This window comes from Pelobates fuscus, chromosome 1, assembly GCF_036172605.1.
Source record: "Pelobates fuscus isolate aPelFus1 chromosome 1, aPelFus1.pri, whole genome shotgun sequence".
NCBI classification, from domain to species: domain Eukaryota; kingdom Metazoa; phylum Chordata; class Amphibia; order Anura; family Pelobatidae; genus Pelobates; species Pelobates fuscus.
Window position 1 is genome coordinate 400,711,447 of NC_086317.1, and position 8,761 is coordinate 400,720,207.

Genomic DNA, 8,761 nt, shown 5'->3' on the forward strand with positions numbered 1-8,761 from the left:
TAGGGATACCTCTAGTGGCCACCCCTCATATTGATACTAGCAGGGCCGGCGCGTCCATAAGGCGGCACAGGCGGCCGCCTTAGGGCGCACGGGCTCTGGGGGCGCAAGATTTCAGTGACCGGCAGGAGGGAAGCTCTCCCTCCTGCCGGGCCACCATCTCGGCCCCCGGTGCGGCGTGCGGCTGTGCCGAGATCAGATGCGGCGAGGGAGCTCTAACCTCTCTGCTCTGCTCCCTCGCGCGCTGCCTGTCTGCTGATACCGCGGGAGCCGGAATATGACGTCATATTCCGGCTCCCGCGGTATCAGCAGACAGGCAGCGCGCGAGGGAGCAGAGCAGAGAGGTTAGAGCTCCCTCGCCGCATCTGATCTCGGCACAGCCGCACGCCGCACAGCAGCCCCACTGGACCCCAGGGAAGGATTCCTCATCCACACCAGCTCTCCAGGTAGGGAGGCTGGGTGGAAAATATGTATTTGTAAAATAATTAGTCAGTGTCTGTGTGTGTGTGTGTGTCTGTGTGTCTGTGTGTGAGTGTCTGTGTGTGAGTGTCTGTGTGTGTCTGTGTGTGAGTGTCTGTGTGTGAGTGTCTGTGTGTGAGTGTCTGTGTGTGAGTGTCTGTGTCTGTGTGTGTGTGTGTGTGTGTGTGTGCGAGTGACGGCGTGTGTGTGTGTGTGTGTGTGCGAGTGACGGCGTGTGTGTGTGTGTGTGTGCGAGTGACGGCGTGTGTGTGTGTGTGTGCGAGTGACGGCGTGTGTGTGTGTGTGCGAGTGACGGCGTGTGTGTGTGTGTGTGCGAGTGACGGCGTGTGTGTGTGTGCGAGTGACGGCGTGTGTGTGTGTGTGTGCGAGTGACGGCGTGTGTGTGTGTGTGTGCGAGTGACGGCGTGTGTGTGTGCGAGTGACGGCGTGTGTGTGTGTGCGAGTGACGGCGTGTGTCTGTCAAATCAGTGAGAGTATGTTTGTCATTGAGTCTGTGTGTGACTATCAGTGTGTCTGTCAATGAGTCTGTGTCTGTCAGTGTGTACAGAGTGTAGCGGAGCGGAGCGCGGTACAGGAGCTTCTGTTTCCTGTACCTGGCCAGACTGACAGGAGGTGCTCACAGAGAGAGCACTCCCTGTCAGTTCGGCCGGGTACAGAAAACTGAAGCTCCTGTACCGCGCTCCGCTCCGCTACACTCTGTACACACTGACACACCAGGAAGAAGAGTGTGACCACTAAAGGGGTGTGGGGTGCACCAAGGGACAGGGAGAGAAACACCAAGAGACAGGGAAAAGAGGGGGGAGGGGAGAAGAACACTAAGGGACAGGGAAGGGACCAGGGAGGGGCTGGTTAAGAGGCACATAGGTGAAGATGTTTTTTTGGGGGGGGGGCGGAAAAATGCATCTTCGCTTATGTACCTAAAAATCCAAGCACCGGCCCTGGATACTAGAGGTGCTACCTGGGACAATGCTGTACACTGTGCCAAGATGGAGGTATCCATTTTCAGGACTGAAGAGCGCAGTAGATACCACAGTATGGAATTCTACATATAATCCTGTTTTTGTTTTGTTTTTAGACATCACAAACACATACAGTATTTGCTAAATATAGGGGATGAGTAAAGATAACATTAAAGATCATGGGAAATGACCGTCCTCTGTTAAATGTGTATGACATTGAGAAAATTACTTTTGGTTTTGTTGACTTGGTTTCTAATTATTTTTATTTACTTTTTTCATTGGTTAACCCCTTAAGGACCGGCCTGTTTTTGCGATGTTTGTACGTTAAGGACCAGAGCAGTTTTAACACTTTTGTGGTGTTTGTGTTTAGCTGAAATTTTCCGCTCTCTCATTTACGGTTCCCATACAAGTTATATATTGTTTTTTTCAGGACAAAAGGGGCTTTCTTTACATACCATTATTTGTATTATGTCATATATTGTATTTAAAAAAAATAATAAAATATGGTGAAAAATTAAAAAAAAAAAATCTTTTACTTATCTACAAAAGCTAATGAAAAAAACTGCTAAATAGATTCAAAATTTTGTCCCGAGTTTAAAAACACCCAGTGTTTACATGCTTTATTGCTTTTTTTTGCAAGTTATAGGCCTATAAATACAAGTAGGAAATTGCTGTTTCAATATATATATATATATATATATATATATATATATATATATATATATTAAATGTATCAATAGTGACCTTGTAACACCGTTATCTGTCATAAATCCCCGAAACACACCTAACATGTACATATTTTTTTAAAGTAGACAACCCAGGGTATTCAAAATTGGGTATGTCCAGTTTTTTTTAGTAGCCACCTAGTCACAAACACTGGCCAAAGTTAGCATTTATATTTGTTTGTGTGTTAAAAATGCAAGAAACGCTAACTTTGGCCGGTGTTTGTGACTAAGTGGCTACTAAAAAAGGCTGAACATACCCCATTTGCAATACCTTGGGTTGTCTTCATTTGCAAATGGTATGCCATCATGGGGCTAATTCTCATTCCTTGGCTACCATACGCTCTCAAAGGCAACCTAACCAATCCGACATTTCAATAAAAAAAAAGTAAAATCAAGCCTTATATTTGACCCTGTAACTTTCACAAACACTATAAAACCTCTACATGTGGGGTACTGCTATACTCAGGAGACTTCGCTGAACACAAATATTAGTGTATCAGAACAGTAAAATGTATCACAGCAATAATATCCTCAGTGAAAGTGCTGTTTGTGTGTGAAAAATGCAAAAAACTTCAGTTTCACTGACAATATCATCGCTGTGATATGTTTTACTGTTTTGAAACACTAATATTTGTGTTCAGCGAAGTCTCCCGTGTAAAACAGTACCCCCATGTACAGGTTTTAGGGTGTCATAGAAAGTTACAGGGTTAAACACAGTGCTAGCAAATTAAATTATCTGGACTTTCGGCCTGGATTGGCAGGCAGGTCCCTCAAATTGCAATCATTAAAATTACTTAATTAGGTAAAAATATTACATAAATACACATGTAGAATTTTAATATATATACATATTTATATATTTGACGTCTACGTGTATATTTATGAAATTATGTATGTAATTATGTATATGGACATATGTATATTTCGTATTGTTTTTATTTATTTATACATAGATATATATCATTACATTCTAAGTGTATTTTGAGATATATATATATATATGTATATGTATATGTATTAAGGCCGTTTGGCCTGTATTTGTGGGAGGGGCTTAAATTAATTAACTCCCCTATATAAGGGACACCCCTTACCTGACTCATATCGCTTGAGGTCAGCATCAGAATGATTTCCACTTCCGGGTCATCCAGACGCCATTTTACCTGATTACTCCATGAGGTTTTCTAAGCAGAGCTGTGTCAGGAATCCAGCCACAGGCTTTTCCGGCCTACCACCTTCTTTCTTCAATCCATCGCCGTGGATGGTGCCCAAGTGACTCACAAACCGTAAGTCGACCTACCCGTTACGCCAGGCATCAGTCCCACGGCACCATGCACGGGTCAGGTCCTCACTTTGCGGCTGCATTTTGTCTAAGTCTGTTCTAAAACCATTGCATGTTCATGCATATCATTCGTTTAAACCCCCTACCGGTCTTTGGGTGTACTACAGGCTTCTTAGACATTATCGCATTTCATGTACAAACCAACGAACCACCGCATTTTTGCCTACACACTGACCCCTACCGGTCATTCAGTGTACTACAGGCTTCTTAGACATTATCGCATTTCATGTATAAACCAACGAACCGCTGCATTTTCGCCTACACACTGACCCCTACCGGCCATTCGGTGTACTACAGGCTTCTCAGACATTATTGCATTTCATGTAAAAAACAACCAACCACCGCATTTTTCACCTACACACTGACCCCTATCGGTCATTCGATGTACTACAGGCGTCTTAGACGTTTTTTGCATTTTCATGTACAAACCAATAAACCACTGCATTTTCACCTACACACTGACCCCTACCGTTTTTTTGGTGTACTACAGGCTTCTTAGATATTATCACATTTCATGTACAAATCAACGAACAACTCTATTTTCGCCTACACACTGACCCCTACTGGTCTTTTGGTGTACTACAGGCTTCTCAGACATTATTGCATTTCATGTACTAACCAACAAACCACTGCATTTTTCACCTACACACTGACCCCTATCAGTCATTCGGTGTACTACAGGCTTCTCAGACATTATCGCATTTCATGTACAAACCAACGAACCACTGCATTTGCGTCTACACACTGACCCCTACCAGTCATTCAGTGTACTACAGGCTTCTCAGACATTATTGCATTTCATGTACAAACCAACTAACCACGGCATTTTCGCCTACATGCTGACCCCTACCGGTCAATCGGTATACTATAGGCTTCTCAGACTTTATTTCACTTCATAAGCAAACAAACTAACTACAGCATTTTCGCTTTTATACTGACTCCTATCTGTCAAACGGTAGGATTAACCCCTTAAGGACACATGACATGTGACATGTAATGATCCCTTTTTATTCCAGAAGTTTGGTCCTTAAGGGGTTAAAGGGTATTTTAACATACAATCAGCATTTCTGACCCCTACTGGTCAACAGCAAAACTGTCTTCACATGTCATATACAATTTACCAGCCAATATAAATTACACATAAGATTGTTTTAAACATAACCATAAACCATAAATTAAACTCCAGCACGGGCTCGTCTTCAGGTTTAATTCACAATAATTTACATTTCACATCAAGACCAACAGTGGTTCTATCAACATTGCCACCTACAGGTCTGTCAAGTACATTGACAATTTTCATGGGGTTTTACAAACACCAAAACACTGACACCTATAGGTCAACAGACAAACAACATCTCACATACCAATCAGTATCCAACTACACTGCCACCTATAGGGCACTCGGCAGATCTCCAGTGCACTTGCATTTTGCAACACCATGTTCACTGACCCCTACCATTCAATAAGACATCCAACAATTCACATAGCAAGCACTATATCAACATCTGGTATAAATACATATATTATTACACAATAGCAGACGCATCTGTATATACGTAACTTGTAATATAGTTCATACATTTTTCACAGCACGCTGCTCACGCAACAGACTTTCCCCTAGCAAGGGGACATACAACATACAAGGTGGGGACACATTTTCACTTGTACATACGGCACTTAATGGGTTAAGATTGATACATAATTAACCGGTATGGCTACGATGTTTATTATTTACACATCACGGCCCTTTACTTTTCACATATACTGTACTTATTAAGATAAGCTTGGTCTACGCCATATTTCCTTATGCCATACCGTTTTATCCATTCAGGTTACAGTTACTACTAAAAACCTATACGGATTGTCAGATTCAATACCATACTACCAGGTACATACACCTGCTCACGTAGTTATTCATCTCTTACCTTCCCTGGAATAGTAATAGTATACTGGCAATTAGGGTTCTAGGGCCCAATAGGTATTACCCCCTTTTTTCTCTGCATTATGCTTCGGATTGTGGTCCCGCGAGGCCAACACCCCGCCTCACACTCGGAGGCATACACCCCTCGGGCCACTCGTGAGCTAGCCGCCTCGCATTGTATCATAGAGAGGGCCTCACCCGTCACTCCCCTTCCTATTTTCTGGTTACTGTCACCGAGAGGCCAACTTCCTGCCTCAACGTTCGGTGGCCACTCAAAATCCCCTCGCGCCAAGCATAGATAGAGCCTCTCAAGCCACTTGGCAACTAGCAGGGCCTCACCAGTCACCAAAAAAAAAAATAAAAAACACCAAGCCTAATCGTTTCGCCTTACGGCTTAGCTAGCAAGCCAGTACAAGAACCCTGGGTACAAATAATAATTGCAATCTTTATTGTTATTTAAGTATTTCTCAAAAAGATAGTGAAGAATCACCTCTTCCTAGCACCCCGGCTATAAATGATACACCTTCAAGCAGAGGAGATGTTGCTAGTCCAGCAGCAATCAGATCCTGGACGATCCCACACATTACCACCGGCCTAAGGAGGTGACAAATCCCCTACCCTGCTACAGCAAGGAAAGCAGAGTTATTCAAACTCCTTCATACATCAACGGACAACACGGAGGCAGGGGAAGGCCCAGCTACATCAACTCAGGTGACACCCAGGCTATGCTAGCCTCACTCATAAACTCATGAGCCAAAACATTTGACAGACTGGCAATCTCGAGTTGGTCACCACAGCCCTCACAAGGCTGGGCCTCACGCTACTGTACAACCAGCACCAACCGAAACTCGGTTACCTGGTACAATCAATTCTTATGACACACAAGACGTTAACCTGACACGTATGATGTCAGCACATTGGGGAAGCAAGGCATATATATGTATGATGATGTATCTGTGATGGTCAGATCCAGGGATTCCAGGTAAATCGGGAACTGACCATCCCTTGGTTGGGTTGGCATTTGGAATATGTAGAGATGTTTATTTGTGCAGGTACCCATACAGAAGGGATTTTGTCCCAAACAAATGGACGAGCATTCTCAGTCTCCAGGTACCAGCACCTCTGAACTACCAGAGACCATTGATATGAGTAGTTGCATTGCATATAGACTGTTGCATATATGTTCAAATGGTTCAGGGCACATGACAAACCATGTGTCCCAATACAACTTACAAATAACGTACTCACCATCGGTACACACCAATGCATTTTCAACACTACTGACTCATTACCCTTCCAGACTTGTAGTAGATTTACTAAAGCTCTGGAGCTTCAAAGGGCTCCCATACAGGTATCATAAACACACCTTCAAGGAATATAGCAGGCCCTCACTTAGTCAGCACAACAAAACCATTGGCTGTAAACACACTCATAGCCAAGAATTGCAGAGGGGTCTTCCAATCTCCACCATTTACAGCATGGCACCAAACACAAACACATTGGTATTGTCACAAGGAATCTTCCCTTAAACAAAGACTAAGCATAGACTTATTGGCACCACACACCTCCGCTACCCCAAGTCTCAACTCCCTCATACCCTCCGAGGAGTTTTCTTACTATACAACACCATTGATCTACCTTTACAGCTATCACTCAAGCATGGGTTGAAGCTTGGTTAAGTAAGACCAATATCATCAACGCAGTAAACGGCTACCATCTACCCTACACACTGGCACTTACATGGCATAAATTGGGCAATTCTTTCCCCGATCAACTTTCGAGCTACAGATTAGCCTACTATCGATATTCACAGATACTCTGTGCTGGTTATGATAACATATCTAGAAGACTTCTTGTTGATCAAAGATAACATATTTTTCACTAGAAGCCTCACGGCAGCTTAGTCTGGTTGACCACTTGGGCGTCCCAGTACCCCATTAGAAACAGAAGACCCAGACACTATCATCACATTACTGGGCATACGACTTGAGTCGGCATCCATACCAGCAAGTTACCACAAGACAAATAGGGAACATTCTCAACTAAATCAATCACTACCTCCTGCTTAGTACTTACAACTGCAAGGAACTACAATCCCTACCAGGTTCCTTAATTTTGCCATGCCAATCATACCACAAGACCACGCTTTCACATCCAGAGTACTTTCCCCTTTTTTCCACACTTCCAACATGATGATCAGAGGATGTCCCTAGACACCTCAGCAACAGCAGACCTGCACATGGGGGGGAATTTCTTAACCACTTGGCATGGTAAAAGCATGTTCCTTCCAGGATTGTCTGACACTTCTCCAACGAGATGGTCAGACGTGGCGTCTACCCATGGGTTTGGCAGCGATCTTCCGGGAACGATTGCTTTGGAGTTGTTGGCCATGGCATCCAGGTTTGGAAATTTTTCCACCACCTCAGCCCATTTGGGAGATCTACCCCATTGTAGCAGCTGCTGTGGCATGGGGTAAATCATGGTCAGGGTCATCAATCTGTTGTTACTCAGACAACTAGGCACATGTCATATCATAAACAAACGCCACTACTCACCCATAAGGTCATGATATTTCTGGGGAACTCACTTGGTTGGCCACTTATCACATTTCACTTTCATGTACCAGACGGGGGTATACATCCCTGCCGACAATTGTCTCATTTATATTCCAGGCATGTTCATCATACGCTTCCTACAGCCGCCCATACAGTCATGGCCACGCTTTCATTCCAGAGACAAAATCATGGATTAGACATACTCATGCAGCATAGCATGCACTATCCCACCTAGCACTTTCGTCCCATACTTGTAGAACACATAACACAGCTTTTCACCTGGCTTAAAGAATCTCATTGGAACACGACATAGCTCAACCTGTGTCATAACATTTCTCCTAGGTTTTGCTTCTTTTTGCCACCTTAAACTTAAACTATCTCACACACCATTAATTATATATTTTACAGGCATTCAACAACACAGGATAACCTATGACCAAAACTACCATAACTTCATGCTATCATACCAGACACGAATATACTCAGAGGTTTTCAGGAATCCATTCCCCCACGTTCCTCTCAGAGATTACCAATAGCCATCCAACTTTTCATCCTTATCGGACCTATTAGATCTACAACCATTAAGTTATACTACCAAGTCGGCCATTAACAGCCATGCACATTGCCTTTTATGTCTTTCTCAGGCCAGAGAATCCACTACCATCACCACCACTCAGACAGATCATTGTCTTCAACGATCCCACGTACGTAAACACATATTTCATTACCTATTGGCTCTACCACATTCTGAAACGAGTCAACACGGACCAACAGTAGAGATAACA